This window comes from Pieris napi, chromosome 3, assembly GCF_905475465.1.
Source record: "Pieris napi chromosome 3, ilPieNapi1.2, whole genome shotgun sequence".
NCBI classification, from domain to species: domain Eukaryota; kingdom Metazoa; phylum Arthropoda; class Insecta; order Lepidoptera; family Pieridae; genus Pieris; species Pieris napi.
The window spans coordinates 10630718-10647708 of record NC_062236.1 but is presented as its reverse complement, the minus strand read 5'-3'; the positions used below and the strand labels follow the sequence as shown (position 1 = coordinate 10647708).

Here is a 16991-nt window from a genome sequence, read left to right as displayed (position 1 = left end):
ATATATTAACCGAAGAATTCATTAAGAGTTCTGAGTTATTAAATTTAATTAAGTAGACACATTCATCCGAAGCTATATTTAAAATTATTGTGATAGCTTAATTTAACTCTGAGACCAGCTTAAAGTACTATACAATATGTATATTTAGTAGAAGTTTTTAGTACAAAACCTAATTGAAATTTTAATACTCGTATAGATACCCACAATTTATACAAGATACGTAAGCTATTATGAAGGGAAAAACTTAATTAAAGAGATTAACCTGAATCGTTTTCCAGTATTTGCATCTTAATTTGATATTAGCATAGTCCACGTCAGTCTGTAAGAAGTAGGGTAAGTAGTACAATTAAGCAGGCTATATTAAATGTATTCCCTTCCGCGATTAATATTGTTCAATGAAAGCCCAAATTAAAAGAAGCGTTAAGCTTTCTTATTAAAAAATAATACCTGATTTCACCAATAGTTTTGGCGGTAGAATGGACTGCATTGTTCTGCTCTAGTATTGCTTAAACCGTTCGTTCGCCGAAAAGCATTCCAGATTTACGATTTGGCATTCTGATTAGGAGGGAGCTTGTAGTTTATTGTTTATCAGAATGCCAAATCGTAAAATGACTGCTTTACGACTGAGCGCGACCGCCGTTGCGAAAACCGCTGTAAGAGTTCGAAAAGTGAGTTACAGAATCGCAAGGCAGATCCCTAAGACATGCTCTGCTGTTTGTGGAGTTCACGAACTGTCCTCCGCCAGCAGTCACGAATTCCCCATATAATCTCGCTACTTAACCGTGTCTTCAGTTCTGCGTCAGAACTATATATATTTGTGACAGGTTTGGAAAGACTTGTGTAGTAATTATCTGTTATAAGTAATTATTTGTTACTAGTTTAAGGTTTAAGGAAAAAAATTATAAGTGTGCGTTATGAAATAGTATTATAATTTAACGGCAATAACTTTTATAGCGTCCTTAAATATATATTGTAGCTAAAAACATTATTTCCAATATAAAAATAAAGTCAATATTTACAAAACGAGCCTTTGACACGGAGTCTTTTAGTCAAATTTAGTGTGTGTACGTGTGCAATTTAGTATGTTTTATCCGTTCCTGGCGGGATCAAATATCGAAATAAACGTGGTTACTTTGAAGTGAGGCGAATGGATATTGAACAGTGGAATGTATATTTATTTTCAAGTGTACTTGCGCAAAATATTTACAAGCTGAGCCCTGCTGTTTCACCCGCGTTAATTTAAACCCCAGACCATAGCGCGGTTATTAATTTGTTGGACACCCTAATGACCTGACAATATCTGAATGCCCTTATATCTACCATGGATATATATTATATTCAAAAGATTACAACGTCGTAAATCTTAGGTTTAGAAGACTTTATTTTCTCAAAAAGACAAAAAATGTCACTTACATGAGAATAATACTCTAGAGACTAGATTAACATAACATTGTAGTCGTTCTTAAAATAATCACAATAAAATATAGCCGTACTTGCAATAAACTTAAAAATAAAAGTAACCAAACAAATATGAATAAAAAGTAATTATAAGAAATGAATTTAAAAGTAATTCTGTCTAACATGTTCACTTAGCTTCGAAATAAAAGAATAATAGCTAATTGTATAGCTTTATTTAAATCTTTTTATTATTATGATACTAGCTGATCCATTTGTCTCTTGGGGTAAGATTTAAATGTACATATAAATATAGTTGATTCAAATACAGTTTTGAAATACGGGAGTCATAATTAGCGCTAAGTCTCGACTATTAATATTACCCTCAGGATAAATGTGTTCTTATATTTTATCTGTAATCAGTACTAAAATCCAACAAGGCCAAATATAACATTCAATTTTATTGAATGCTACGTACATTATACTTATAATGATGCAAAATTAAAATTTTTATTTGAACTGAAATAAAAAAACAGAGAGAACGTATCGTAAAAAAGCTTTTATAATTAAGTAATAAAGCCTGTTAAACTAAATTTTGAAACGGCTATTCTTTAGTTTACACAACACCTTCCTGAAAATATCCACTGACTAATTTAATACTACAATTTTTTAATTATATTTTTTTATAATTATTTATACAATTTTGCTGCCTTTTTATTCATGTTCATTTTTCATTACCTTCTATTCTATGACTAGGGAGGTATATTTTTTTGCATAAATTTAATCAATGCACAAATATATGGATACAAATAAAACGAATTCTTTTAATCCAAAGTTAAATCCAACGCTACGATTTGTCATTAAACAGACGCTGCCGATTTTAATGGTTCAGCGTGTATTGTAGGATTTAGAGCCGATTTTATTTTCAATTGTTTTGTTGGAACAAAAATATAGAACAAACGTTAAGCGTTACTAGTTTTTTGGATGAGCTATTTTGAGAAAATAACGAGTTTAATAACTCTCGGATTTGTGTAAAGTGTACTACGGACTATATTTGCGTGTTGTTCCCACGATAATGTAAGTGCGTGCTCCTATTTCACCATGCCCCCTGCTGATAAAGGGCATGTTATATATTACTTAAGATGTCACGTGGAACATGGTGTAATGGTTGCAGCTTCTTACAACGTTGTGTAAAACAAAAAACTTGGCGATTAAAAAGTGTGGCGGAGAGTTTATTGCCAGTTCTTCTCTTCTGTTCTACGCCCTTGATTTGAGAACTGGCAGTAAATATAAAATTAGAAGCATTTAATGTATATTTCTTTTTTGACGTTCATAAGTGTACATTGTGTTACCTATATGAATAAATGATTTTTGACTTGACTTGATAAGGCCCTCGTGGTATTATTTACTTAATTTGTAGAATCTACCGTAAACTAAATACATTACATATGTTTACGGGACAAGGTAATATTCGATTAAAATGTGGATTAAAAAAGGGACAAAGTACAGTCTAGAAAAGTTTTCCGAATGTTGTTTTATAATGCTGTGCAGCGACCGATGAAGCACGCAGCCTCTGATAACGAGCTGTCACCTCTCCCGTTAACCTGCTGTCGTGCGTGCATCCATGCACACCGATAGGGTTACACACGATATGAATATTATTTATTGGTTTATGATATTTTTATTTAGTCCGCGTTTAGGTAACACGAACAACTGCGCCTAGGGTACACCTTAGTAAAATTTAGTGTAACATTTTTTCGTTACGCGTCACATTTTTCCGTTACGCGCCATCTTTTGAAGTGAAACTTCTTTATCGACGTATGGGAGAAATTTTGTAGCAGGTTACGCGCCATGTTGCTTTTTGAAGTCAAATTTCTTTATCGGCGTTGGAAAAAAATTTACACACATTTGTCACATTTTTCAGTTACGAACACAGTTCAGTTGATCCGAAGAGATTCGAAGCCATTAGTAACAAAAATATATAATAACGATAACAATGATAGTAATACTAATAATTCTATTACAATTAATGAAATTCTGTAATAATCTTAGTACTACATAGTAGTACGGTAATAAGTTAAAATGAAATAATTGTATTTGTATTCATGTCTATGATAATAAAAGTCTTTTGTTAAACTTTATCTAATTTAACTTTATTTAACCAATTTCCGTAAAGTTGCATATAGTAGATCATTTTTCGAAAAATAAGGTCATAAAGAAGTTTCACTTCTTACGTGTGTACACCTAGTGCAAGCACACATTTTTTTTTTATTGCCACATTTAGATATAAAATAATTTATGAAGGAAATTTGTGTACTTTTTGTTTTTTTTTTTGGTTTATTTACTGTCCACTTTCAGCTGTAGAAAGTATGTAGTATTTACATGGAAACATTGACAAAATGCGTTAACCCTAGTGAGTTATACGGTGCGGTAGCTTCAATATGGATGCGATGAGCCGCGAGAGAGTCCTTTGTCAAATCATGTCATTGGTAAAGACTGCTGATAATTTTAATTTGGTTAATTCACTGTGGCATTTCAGTACATAACTTTACCCCTTAACGTATAGTTTGGGTCATTCAAAATGATGCTCTAAGAAAGGTATATTGTTAGAATATTTAATAAACTAGCGCAGTTTTCATAATTTTGCAATTATCAAAATTTTATAATTTTGCAACCACGTCATAAAATTTTTGGCCAGTATTTAATATGAATTTTATTTTTATATACATTTTCGCCAGCGCTCCATATTAAGACCCGCATAGTACAGTTATCTGAAGTGTAACAATAGATTAGCGGCTTTTATTTTAATGGCTCTTGATTCGTAAAGGAAGGTTTTTCAGAATCATTTTATTTCTCTTATTTACGCCAATATTTTTAATCAAGAAAGGCTGAAATAAGCCTGATTTCTTTAATGGCGGTGCACAGCGTTTTCTGAAAGCTAAATCGTGTCCGGTGACACTTTACTTTGTCTGAGAACTACTACTATCCCGCACGCCACTATTTTTTTCCTACAATAAAGTTCACAAAAGAGAGTGCGACTTTACATGAATTACAATCTAGCCTATACAATAATTATGGCTAATAAGTAATATTATGTTGACTTAATTTTTTACAATACTAGTGTACAGCTTAAGCTAAGGTAATGTTCATTAACAGTCTTTAATGAGTTAGTAGTGTTCTTAGTGAGCCAGTATTACGTTAAGAACGCTGTATGCCGGCTTCTAGTAAATTATTATTACCAAAACTATATCTGGTTACGTAACGTAATATATACAATTATTATGGTTTGAAATTCAAGACATCAGTGTTAATTTTTTAGTAATTTGTAATAATATACCATAGCTCTACAACCTTTTAAGTCTGGGCCTCAGATTTCTGTATCTGTCCGTGATCATTTCCAATAGGTATGTGGTGAGTCACGTGTAGTTATTACTATTCCAACACCGCTCAGTTGGTAAATAATAAACAAACGATAAATCTTCATAATAGATAACGCGTAATCTTCGCGTACTTCAAAATTTTATTACCATGGCAAGCGGCCGGATGGGATGTCGTTGATCACTTGGAAAATGGGACGGGCTTTGTTATGGGAGTCTCATATCCCTCGGACAAGCAAAAAAGCTGGGGTGGCCGCAGAGCAGGCGGAAAAAAATAAACGGCTCAAAAATAAGTCATTTGTTCAACTTTGTTTTTGTTCCCTATTGGAGACTTTTGGGCCGTGGGGTCCAAGTGCACAGTGCTAATTAAAGATTGAAAGTGGTACCGGTGAACCCAGAGCTGGTGCTTTCCTGGTTCATCGAATTAGTAATCGCAATATAGCGAGGGAAGGAAAGGTACATTGCCACAGGGACCAATCTTTTTAAATATGTTTCAATTTTCTTTTTATTATTTTTTTTTATTATTACTATGTAGGCTAAGAAATTATTAATGTAGGAATTGATAATACTGTATATTTCATTGCTAAGTTTAGGTTTTAATAAATTATGAACGATTTTTATTGTTATTATTAAGAATATTTCTGCTTAATAGCATTCTTCGACACAAAACTAGCAAGGTAGGAAATTTGTTCCTACATAGTTTTACTTTTATGAGTTAGTGATATAGACAAAAGAGTTAACAATATCTAATATATTGTTGTCGTTTGAAACTCCATTATAATAAAATATTACCATACTGTAGTAGGGAACTGTTTATTAAGGCAATTTACAATGGAATTCGCCCCACGATTTGAGCTACGTATTTCGTAGCTCGTAGTAAAGCGACTCGTTGTCATTCGTAGCAAGTTACGTCGTAGCTGGAACTACTGACTGAAATTACTTATAGTACTCAAAATCGTCCATTATACTAAATCTAATGGAAGATTAATAATTATATTATGAATAATATCTTATAAAAAATATTGTATAAGATATGAATAAACGATTTTTAGGGTATTTTTTGTCTCGCTCTACCACTATGTAGAACCAGCTACCTACTTTAGTAGCTCCGAATTAATTTGGCTTAGAGTTCTTCAAGATAAGAACAGAACGATTCTTAAAAGGCTGGCAACGTACTTACGAATCTTCTGGCAGTGTGAGTGTCCACTGTCCATGGACGGCGGTATCACTTAACATCAGTTAACAGTCCTGTCCATTTTGTTTTAAAGTTAAATTAAAACAAAATTGTACGGTCGATTATTACGTTAATGTATGTACATTAACGTGTCAATAAGCCAAAAATGTTTTGTCACGTTTATTCATTTGCAAAATGACACGAGAATGATAAGGTCGAAGTAATTAATATCTATTCGAGAACGTAATGAAAAATGGGCTTAATATCAAGGTTTGTTTGGCACCTTTAATAGTTTTTACGATAGTTTATTCAAAGATCAATTAAGATGTTCAAGTTATTTTTTTTTCTTCCCGCGTTTGTTATGGTTGATGGGTCAAAAAGGTAATGGCTTAGTGCTAATATCACCCACCAGAAACCTGGAAAGATGACATAAAAGAGATAGCGGTGAAAGATTGGAAAATAGTAGCAAACATAATAGACAAGTGAAAGAATTTGGACTCCATCAGAGGTCGTATTAAATATAATAATACCATAATCTTAATGTAACCTTAATTATGGGTACTCGAATAAAGACATTTTGATGATATTTTTCACGTCAAGTCAAATCTAAGATGGCCGCGAAAATTTATTTTAAGAAAATATTTAGAAATGCTGGAAACATTGAAATGACACACAAGATTTAAAACAGAAATTACCGTTTTAAATTAACTATGTACTTGCGTAAATAATTAAGCTACAATATTAAAAGTCCTGATAATTTCGTATTCAATCTGTACTATTGTTTCTAGCTTATCAGATTGCATCCGTATCTTCGATCATTTTTATTTTATGGATAGTAGTATTCTGTGTCTGACCAATGTTAATGTTTTTTGGGTTTGAGACATGTCGGTTTCATTGTAGCACAGCCGTGATTCGAACGCATGACCTCAGACATAACGGTCGCACGCTTAAGCTACTAAAAATAAGGTATGTTAAATCTATAACTATTTAAAATGATTAAATCTCTAAGGTCAGCGTAATAGAGTTAGTAAGTAATTTCATGAAGCTCAACAGAAGTGGTCGTGTCTCTCGGATCCGGGCCTAATTGGTAATTTACGTCTGAGTCGCTCGCTACTTTTTCTGGGCTCACTATTAGTTGGAGGCGAGAGAGGGAAAGCTTATGTCACTTGTCCTTTGTTCCAACTACCCGCCAATCCGCAAGCCATTTACCAGAATGGACGGCTATCACGACCCATTCCTAGATATTAATCTTTTTCTGAGAAACTTTTTTATTTAGGGACTTGAGTTGCTATTAATTTTGTTCAAACTCAAAAAAATAGTAATATTCATTACAACACTTAGCGCGAACTATGACTGTCAATATTTCAGTTCATACTTGATGTTTGGAGTCAGATTAAGTGCTAAATCTCATTTCGTAATCGTACCCTTATTCTTAATGGTTTATGCTACAGATGCAGAAAATTGAGGCCTCCTAAAAGGTTATGGCGCCACGGTATTACTATTGGGTTAAAACAATCTGAAGATACGAGAAATACCAAAATAGTTTGTGTGAAGTGAAACATGCTAATGTAATATTTAAGTCACGTTTATAAAGAGTAAAATGAAGAAGTTAGAAAATTATAAAAATGTTGAAGAAAGTACAGCTTCTACAAGTACATCTTTCAACTAATGGGAACTTGGAAAATCAAACTAGACTACACTTTTGTTGTTTCTTTTAAAGTTTTTGCATGCCGGGAGCAATAAAAAAGTTGACTTCAAGACAATTAAGTGTCAAAGGAGTCTTTTTTAAAACGACCATTAAATAATAAGTTTTCTTTGCACTGTATGCTCGGATGGGGAAGTTCCTTAAAGTTTTTAATAGCATGTAAGTGATCTTCTACTGTGAATACCAACAATTTAAAAATTAACAAAACTATTATTATTTCGCCGGATAACATTTCTTAATATATAATATAAAATTTTTCAAAAACATAGTAAGTAAACATAATAACATTGGTTTACTATGAATAAGTCGATTAAATTCATATCATAAATAAATTTTGTAGAGAAACAGAAATTTTGTTAACAGAATCTTTTATCGAATTATATATTGCCATTACTTTTCATTTAAAGATATAATAATGAATATCACATAAGATTTGCAAGTGCCTTCCAAGTACTTGAATCATTAGAATTCCGAAACAGTAACCATTTAAGATAACTCTTTAGTTTTTATCTTACAAACTTGAGTTGTAATTAAGTTAAGGAAGCTATAAACATTAGCGGGTTTAATCTTCAAAGTTGTGCAAATAGATACAAACGCGTGAGGTTCGCGCTCGCTCGCGGCGGAACAGTTTATGTTTATCTGGGTAAGAACGTAATTTGTAGCAATTTGTATTTTATACCTTGTGCGAGTCCCGAGATCATCAATCACGGTACCTATAGAGCTACAGTCTATCTGCCACTACGTGTTTGTTAACCAGATATTCCGTATTATATATTTTTATTACGTACCATAAAAATTGGTTAGAAGTGCGTGAGAAGAGCGCATAATTCTGATGTTTACGAGAATCGTAATGTATCTACGGTAATAGAGCAAAATAAAGGCACATAGGCCTAAAAATATTCATATGAAACCATCTAATGAACCGCTCTTGACAGCAGTTGAAAGATGAGTAAAGCGGCGCGCATCGTTAGCTCTTACATTACAAACGTGACCTTTAATATATACGGCGTGAAAATTTCATATCGTCAAGAGTGTCAGTTTCATACATTTACTCGTATAAGGTAAGGTGCTTAGGTAATATTTTAATTTAGATTTATTCACAGACATTTCACTTACCAATCCTGCAAATTTTTATCGTGGGCTTTGTTTTTGTTATGCAAGCACCAATATGTGCGCATTAAAGGGGGTCGCTTGCGCATACTACCGGATGCTCAGTGGTATTTATAGTAATATGATATCTGTAGTGTTGACTATATAGTCAACGTAAGATGGGCGCCCCTTCTTGTAGATGCTGCTTAAAAAAGTTGTTTTTTTCGTGTATATCGTTTCGTGTATGCGGTGACGTTAGTTAGTTCGATTATGTATTTGCGTGTTGTTCCCACTGGTCTAAGATCCCGATATACAACGACCTTCACCGAGATGCTTATTTAATAAAACGTATTTTATATTTAATTTAATATGTCAATAAATATAATCCATATGGGTTGCCTAGCAAATTTTAGTCCAGAGTATTTTAATTAATATTAAAAAAAAAATATTTTTTTAAACATTTCACCGGTATGATTATTAGATAAATTCTATACCAATCGAAAGTATGAAGCCCATAGAATATGCAAACGTTAGGTTGTTTTTAATCAATTAATTATTTATGTGTATATTTTTTATGTGACACTAAAGTATATATACATCTTTAGTAAAAAAGAAAGTTATAGTGATACATATTATGTGTAAGTGATGCAAATTATAAAAAAATATTTTTTTTTTTAAATATTAATTAAACATACTCTGGACTGAAATTTGCTAGGCAACCCATATGGATTATATTTATTGACATATTAAATTAAATATAAAATACGTTTCATTAAATAAGCATCTCGGTGAAGGTCGTTGTATATCGGGATCTTATACTACACGAGAATGTAAGAGCGTGCTCCTATTTCACTATGCCTCCTGCTGATAGAGGACAAATCTTTGTTTTTAATTTATTTGATTATTATTAATTACTTATGATGTCATTAGGTGTAATGGTTGCAGCTCCTTACCAACATTGTGTAAAACAAAAAACTTGGCGATCAAAAAGAGTTGCGGAGAGTTTGCCAGTTCTTCTCTTACGTTCTACGCCTTTGATTTTAAAACTGGCAGTAAATGTAAAATAAGAAGCATTTCATATATTTATACATTTTGTTACTATATGAATAAATGATTTTTGAATTTGGATGTGAATTCTAAAGGCTTTGTTTGCAAAGCCCCAATGTGTGAAAACAATCAAATTGTTTAAATAATTGACCTTTTATTGACACGTAGGCGCTCTAGATAATATAACGGGTGACGAGGTATATGATTAATTATTATTAGATTTCCTTTGAGCGTCTATTGACATGGAACTGTTGGTTAACCAATGTGTGGTTTGTGCCTTCATACAAATTAGAATTAATATTTAATAGTATACCTGTTACATATGCAGAAGGTATGAAAAGTTTTGTTGGTTATTTAACAATGATCGTTGAAGTATTAGTAATATTTAAATTAATTATTGGTTGGCCACATATTGGTTATAATTTCTTTCTTTCTTTTTGACGTGATAACGTCTTTAAAATCGTTTTAGTCGGGTGACATGTTCAGAAACTTGTGTCACACCAAAACCTCACGAGCGCGATCGCAGGTATGACGAGAGAGAGACGGACCGATCTCCCGTCTCATCTCGAGCGCTGCCAGTCATTCCGTGAAACTTGTCAATTACCCAGATTGGAAACAGATAAATTTACGTGAAGATTGTAACTGATCGTATTGTATGTATGTATGTATGTATGCATAAATGTTTGTATAAATGTATAAAAGTATGTTTGTATGAATGTATGTATGAAGAAAAATGTATATCATAGTCGAATAAGTAAACTTGTCATTTTACACCCGAAATTTATCATCAAAAGTGTGAATAAAACGATAGATGTAATTTAAAATTTGAAAAAATTGTTATCTTCATTAATTCCTTACTTCCCAAAAACTTATATCACCAATAAGACGTTATCACGTAAACATCTCGATCGTAAACCTACTTTACAAACAACCAATATTTTTTTGTTTTATTTACGTGTGGCCTAGTTGCGATAAATTAAATAAATGTAATGTAATAGACATTCTACTCTATAGTTTGTCATTGGCCGGAAAAAACTCGATTAGTATCGATCATTAATTCAATAAAGAAAAGTAAATTGAAATGTCACAAGCCAATAAACCCAACCAACGAAACTATTTGTAGATACATTTTACTTCCAGTGCTAATGAGATTTATCAATTATCTGTTAAGCTTGGAATTACAGTAATGAGGTATTTGTATTAAAGTATTAAAATTAAATTTCTTGTCAATAAATTTAAAATTATCTCTATACCATTACCACGTAGTTGATGAGCTTAAAATCAGTTTTCTAGCCATTTCCTTCACGGTATTAGAGAGTTGCCCATGAAAATACGACCGAGGTTAGAATAGCACGTTTCACTACTAGAACAATACTGGTTCAATATTCATGTTCTGTAAATGTCAATTACCGAATGCACATGCGAACTTACTTCACCATGCGCAGTCGTTAGCTGATTGTCTGTTTTTTAGCTTGGTAAATCCAACAAAGAAAAAAATTAAAAACTTTATTATACGTAACAAAAAGGATATTTACCCCCACCTATGTCGCCGTCGTGGGCAGCTAATCTCATCCTTTTGTCATGTTAACAGTAATTGACCATAATTTCTACATAACACTTACATTTAATAATTGTTGTACATTAAGAATATGTTCTGCATCCTAGGACAGGTTGAGAAGATATTGTTTACGATTGTTAGTGAATGTATAAAGTTATGAAACGTTAATGAACATTTTGTTTTAAGGAAAGTGGTTAAAGATGTAAGGGAGAAAAAGAGTTGAATGAAGAAAGTGCCTTTTCTTCATTCTAGCTTTTTTTAAGAGTTTGTTTACAAAAAAGTCTGTATTTTGCAATTAGGTATAGTTGTCTAACCGTTAAAAGTTTTGTTTCACTATACAATTTTGAAGTTGTTTTAAGTCACTGATAAACAGCCATTATTTTCAATGATTGTAAAAGCCTTTTTTGAGAAATCACAACCTGGCCTAATCCAACAATAGGGATTCATACTCAATGAGTTCTGACTTTGAGTCTTAGTCGTCTCTTAACTTCTGTGGCTTCTAGATTCCATCCTCCATCCCAGCTGCGCCTTGTAAACTTTAATCCTGTTTAAATTTGGACTTTCAGTCTTGAAGCTGAAGGTTTGTTCAGCTACAGCTCCTATTATAACTCACGTCATTATATCTCGTATAACATTACTTTCATCATTAAAACTTGAAAATCGTATGAAAGAAAATATATATTCCATTGTTGTGGTTTGTATGTGTGGTTAGCTTCTAAAAGTTTATACATATTTTTCTAAGTGCGTTTAAGATTGGACACGAATGGAATATTTATTTCTTTTTGATAAAAGTCGTCCTCTTGGAGATAGTTATCAAAACAATTTCCTTTGGGGTGTAACCAAAATGATATTCAAGATTTTGAAAACATTTAATTTAATTTAAAAAGTAAAATTTATTCTTAAGTTTTTACTTTACCGTAATTAAGAAGCATACATTTTATCATACTCAAAATAATAAATTCAAAAATATGAAAGAAGAATTTTAAGATATTTTTTTAATCTTATTTATCCTTACTTGAATTTGATAATATTTGATATGTTACAAAAACTATAGTAAGGTTTTTACGACGGCAGCTTTCTGCTACACGAAATTTCAAACAATTAATATTGCTTCTATGCAATATTATACAGTAGCGGTAACCCACGAATAACAAGGAAAGCATAAGCAAAGCATCAGAAACGTGTTTCACAAGAAATCTTATTAAATTCTAATTGTTTCTGTTTTGAGAGCAAAATTACAAAAGCCTATTTTTCTTGTTGACTTGCCCGCCATTAAATCCGAGACTTAGGAGCTCGGCGGATGCAAATGTGCTTTGTTTGTAAAAAGTATTAATTAGATCTTGTTGGACTTGTAGATTTTCCTCATTTTTCTGTTTTTAATTTAGCTACAAGAACGTTTATGGAGAAACTGAGTTGGTATAATTATAATATTCTAGATGGAATGTTTGTGAACAAGCTCGCACAGACCTTTAACTTTCCGACTCCAACATTGGGTTCCGCGAGCCTCTTCACAGGATGAGATATACTTTGGATTCTGCCACTAACATCCCTTTTTCACATTCCTCTATTGCTTCATTTAAGAATAATTTAAAACAAATATTAATATCCTAATCCTTGTATATTTCTTCTTTGTTATAGCTACTAGTATGTTTGTCGTTCTCCGGATTTAGAAATTTGGTCCTGTCATGTTTTGTTTTGCTCTGTATCATATTTTTAATCAGTGAAACTTTTTGTGGATACATCCCATGTGTTTATTTTATGTTTTATTTTTTAACTTTTTGAGTTATACTTCTTTAGGTGCGTTATAAAAAATTGATGAGAGTGAAATTTTACGATGCGCGCGCACCGTTACACAAAATTAACAGAATGAAGTTAGTTCTAGGTGGCATGAAAATCGACAATAACTATGTTCAAGTTGTATATTCTAGTATTTTTATATTTAGAACACGTGTTTCGTAACAGTACAATTAAACAGTGTGAATAAATAAATATTATTTTGGTGTGTTATTAAATCAATTTCATATACGACGGTGATAGTATTTACTAATAATAATTTTATTAATTAATTTTAATATTTATCGTTAATCATTACTGCATTTTAGTTATTTTTTTTTCCATACGCCAAAGAAATATAACTCTTAACGCGTGTACATAAGTACATACACACTTTTTTTTATTGTATAGAGATGTATCTGTTTTGTTTCCCAAATAAATACGTAAAGGCGCCGAATTGCGATTTATCTACTTTATGAAGAGGCTCGATTATATAATTGATTTTTCCAAGAAATAGCTAATTCTAACTGGCCATAAAACGGTCAGGTCTGATCAATTAATAATCATCATCTAACGATATAAGGATGGCTTCTTATATGTAATTTGTGATCAATTCATTCGCATTGACACGTCACAGACGACTCAAGAAACGCTCTTATTAATACGCTTGGAGTACTCTTAACAGTTGTAAGTGTTTGTATCACTTAGCGTGGCAATAGAATGTCACATGCTTGATTAGCAAATCGTATACCACAACAATATAATTAGTCCTGTGGTACCACGGTGTCGGTCACCGCTCTGTGGGAAGCATTGTTGTTGTTAAAACGAGGTCACACACACCAATTAAATTTATTGTCAGCCCGGTTAACGAGTTATCTGTGTATTTCGATATTAGCTTACATCAACGATCTAGATATCACATCAGATATCAAGCAGTCACTTTCTTCATGATAGTAAGAGAGATTAGCAATTACTATATATAGTAATACTGGTAGACATGCTTATGTATATGGTCACTTAGAAAACATGGTAAAGATGAATGGCGCAGAATGGTTTTTGGTTCTTAAGTAAGGACACCTGCGCGTTGGCAAGTTGATGAGACGTTTCTTTTAAATGCGTCTAAAACTGTAATTTAGCTGTGAAAAAGCTACACTTTCATTGGATATCATGTAACGAGAGTGAACTGCGTGCGAATATTGTGGAACGGTCGTTTCATTATGATACACTTGGCTTCAGGTGCTAAGAGTAAGATTCAGGGTCTCCCGTATGCCAAGTTCAATAATTTTTTGACATACGGTAGTGAAACTTATCTAAGACTCGAGTAGACCTATATTGATACAAAGAAACAAGGGACTTAGTATTTGCATGGGGACTTTTCAAAATATACATGTACTTGTAGGTTATTTAAAAACTTAAAATGTGACTTACGGTGTCAGGAGCCACCAGACCAGTGGCCGTGGCACCTCCGTTATGGTTAGTGCTGCCCGTCCCAGAGACCCTCTGTCCACTCATGCACGACTGTTGTTCTGTAAACAAATTAGTTAGTAAATATATCATACATGAAAATTAAAGGATATCAGAAAAATCTTTTTCGCCGAATTAACAATATCTACGGATTTGCATACAATATATGAAAAAAATATTCATTCTAGTTGGTTGTGCTGTCAGTCAATTATACAATTTTTTGAAATTTTCCAAAAATCTCCTGTGGATATGATTATTAAAAGTTTTTCTTGGCATTTTTTTATCACAAAGATGCCTAGAACAAACGTTGTATTTGAGACAACGGGTGCGTAAATCTTAAATGTGTATGACCATATCTCTGCGTTCCGTAAGCGGCTAGGCTGGTTACCCATTCGGCAGCGACGTTATGATCACGTTCTCCATCTCTTCGTTGCTATCTCAAAAACGATTTCAAATTTTTGGAAGCCCATAGCTATCTATTGTTTACGCTCTTCCGTAAACTATATCTCTACATTTCATAACTGTTTCTTGGCGAATCCTTTAAGGTCTCTGCAGTGAGGTTATGGAATTCACTTCCCGTCCCTATTCGCTTAGCTTCTTCTCTATCTTCCTTTAAATCTATACTGTACAAACATTACCTGTCCATATCGTATCCCTAACTTTCGTATTAACTGATTAATGTGCCCCTTTTTTTTACATGTGTTTTTTTATCCCTGATGACTGTAGTAATAGTCAATTGTATTATATTTTTGTACGCAATGAAGTGTTAATAAATAAATAAAGAGTGTGTTGAGCTACATGATCCTGGGAATAAATAAAAGGTATCCTTAATAACTTAGTACAGTTTTTAAAGAAACTATTACTTATATTTATTCTGGTTATAACCTGTCGTCATTAATAGGAATCGGAGATTTTGCTTTACAAAAAAGCGGTTGTTAAGTATCTCCGGTATTTAAACGGTTCCTTGACATTTATATGCATAAACGCTAAATTATTAATTTCAATTATTGCTAAATGATATAGGTCTATTTGTCGCAATATCACTAACAAATACATAACCATCTGGTTATGTAACCTAACGTAACCAAGAACGAAGTACCCACAAGGACTCCGGTCCAATTAGCAGGTAGAAAATAATGCCATGCGATTTTTCGTATGGTAAAAATGTCAATTGAAGCTCTAATTGACAAATTGTAGCTGACGGTATTATTATGCTTAAACAAAGCGTAATTTAAAAACCTTTTATCAGCATAAGCGTTTTTTGAAGCATAAGGGTTTTCTGAAGATAACTTTAGTTGCAAAAGGGTTAGTTCAGTTCTGAAGATACTTTTGAATAATGAAACAGCTTGGACGATAAAAATGAAAATGTTCTTTAAGTTTATATAAAAAGTAGGTTACGCTACTACGATTATTTAAGTATTGTGTAATTTCTCTAAAAAGAAGTAAATACTCTTCAAATTGCTTTACATACCGGATTTTTGAACAAAAAGTTTCAATATTCCCGCGCTTTGTATGTTAGCGTATGTGATGATAATACAGCGTAGCAACTGCTACATTTATTTTTTTAATTAAGGTTCAAATTTCATTAAAATGTAAAAGTTATATTATGGAATGTCAGTCGGCTAAGTTAGGAACAGAAAACAATGTCTCATGATATATGTTCTATGGTTTGTTGGCGTTTGTAATTTGATTTGTTTCTCTTCTTTTTTTAAATATATATATTTTTTTTTTTTTATTGTCAACATTTTTTGTTTTGTTTAGTGTGTCACGCCAAGATAGTATAGGGTACACTGAAAATTAGTGTTGCGGGTGACAGGAAATTAAAGCTGAGATGTGCCTATTTTTTATTAATGTGAATATGTTTGCACATATTTCTTTTATATACATGTCTTCTTTAATTAAAAAAAAACTAATTTCTTTCTTAACTCAACTGTAACTCTAAATTTCATACCGGTCATATTTTTGTAGTGCCAGTATCGAACGGACTAATCTTATAATAATAATTATTTATTTATTTACGCAGATAATTATAAGTAAGTAAGATTATTATTATTGTGTTTGTTACAATATTGTTGCAAATATTATATTAGTAGGTTAAAATTATTGAATCATAAAAAATGTTAATTATAAAATTAAAAGCATACCACCGCAACAAAACCACCCACGATATCAAAACGTTGAATTCAATGAGGGTTTTAATAACAATTAATCCATCGTTTGTTTTTGTTACGAGCCATAATATCGTTAACGATGTAGTCACGTGTTAGCTGTCATTATTGTGTCATAAAATTTCTTAATATAATCTAATTAATGACGCCAATAAATACGCTCTTTGGCTTATTTATTATCTTCTTGTACTGAGACTATATTTTCTGAAGGGGAAAGTATAACTTTGACTTTTTTTTTATG

At 32.1% G+C, this 16991-nt stretch overlaps 1 protein-coding gene across 2 annotated transcripts in view; it reads right to left on the bottom strand.

The window, feature by feature from the left end:
* The window catches only part of LOC125063381 (FMRFamide receptor-like), a 90155-nt gene that overhangs the window by 10189 nt on the left and 62975 nt on the right, over positions 1-16991 (bottom strand). Inside the window, exon 2 of one of the 2 annotated variants that reach the window (XM_047669797.1) lies at positions 14547-14644. The exons of the other annotated variant lie outside the window; for it this stretch is intronic. The gene's annotated coding sequence lies outside the window, so the exon portion shown is untranslated. The remainder of the gene's footprint in view (positions 1-14546; positions 14645-16991) is intronic. 2 annotated transcript variants of the gene reach the window in all.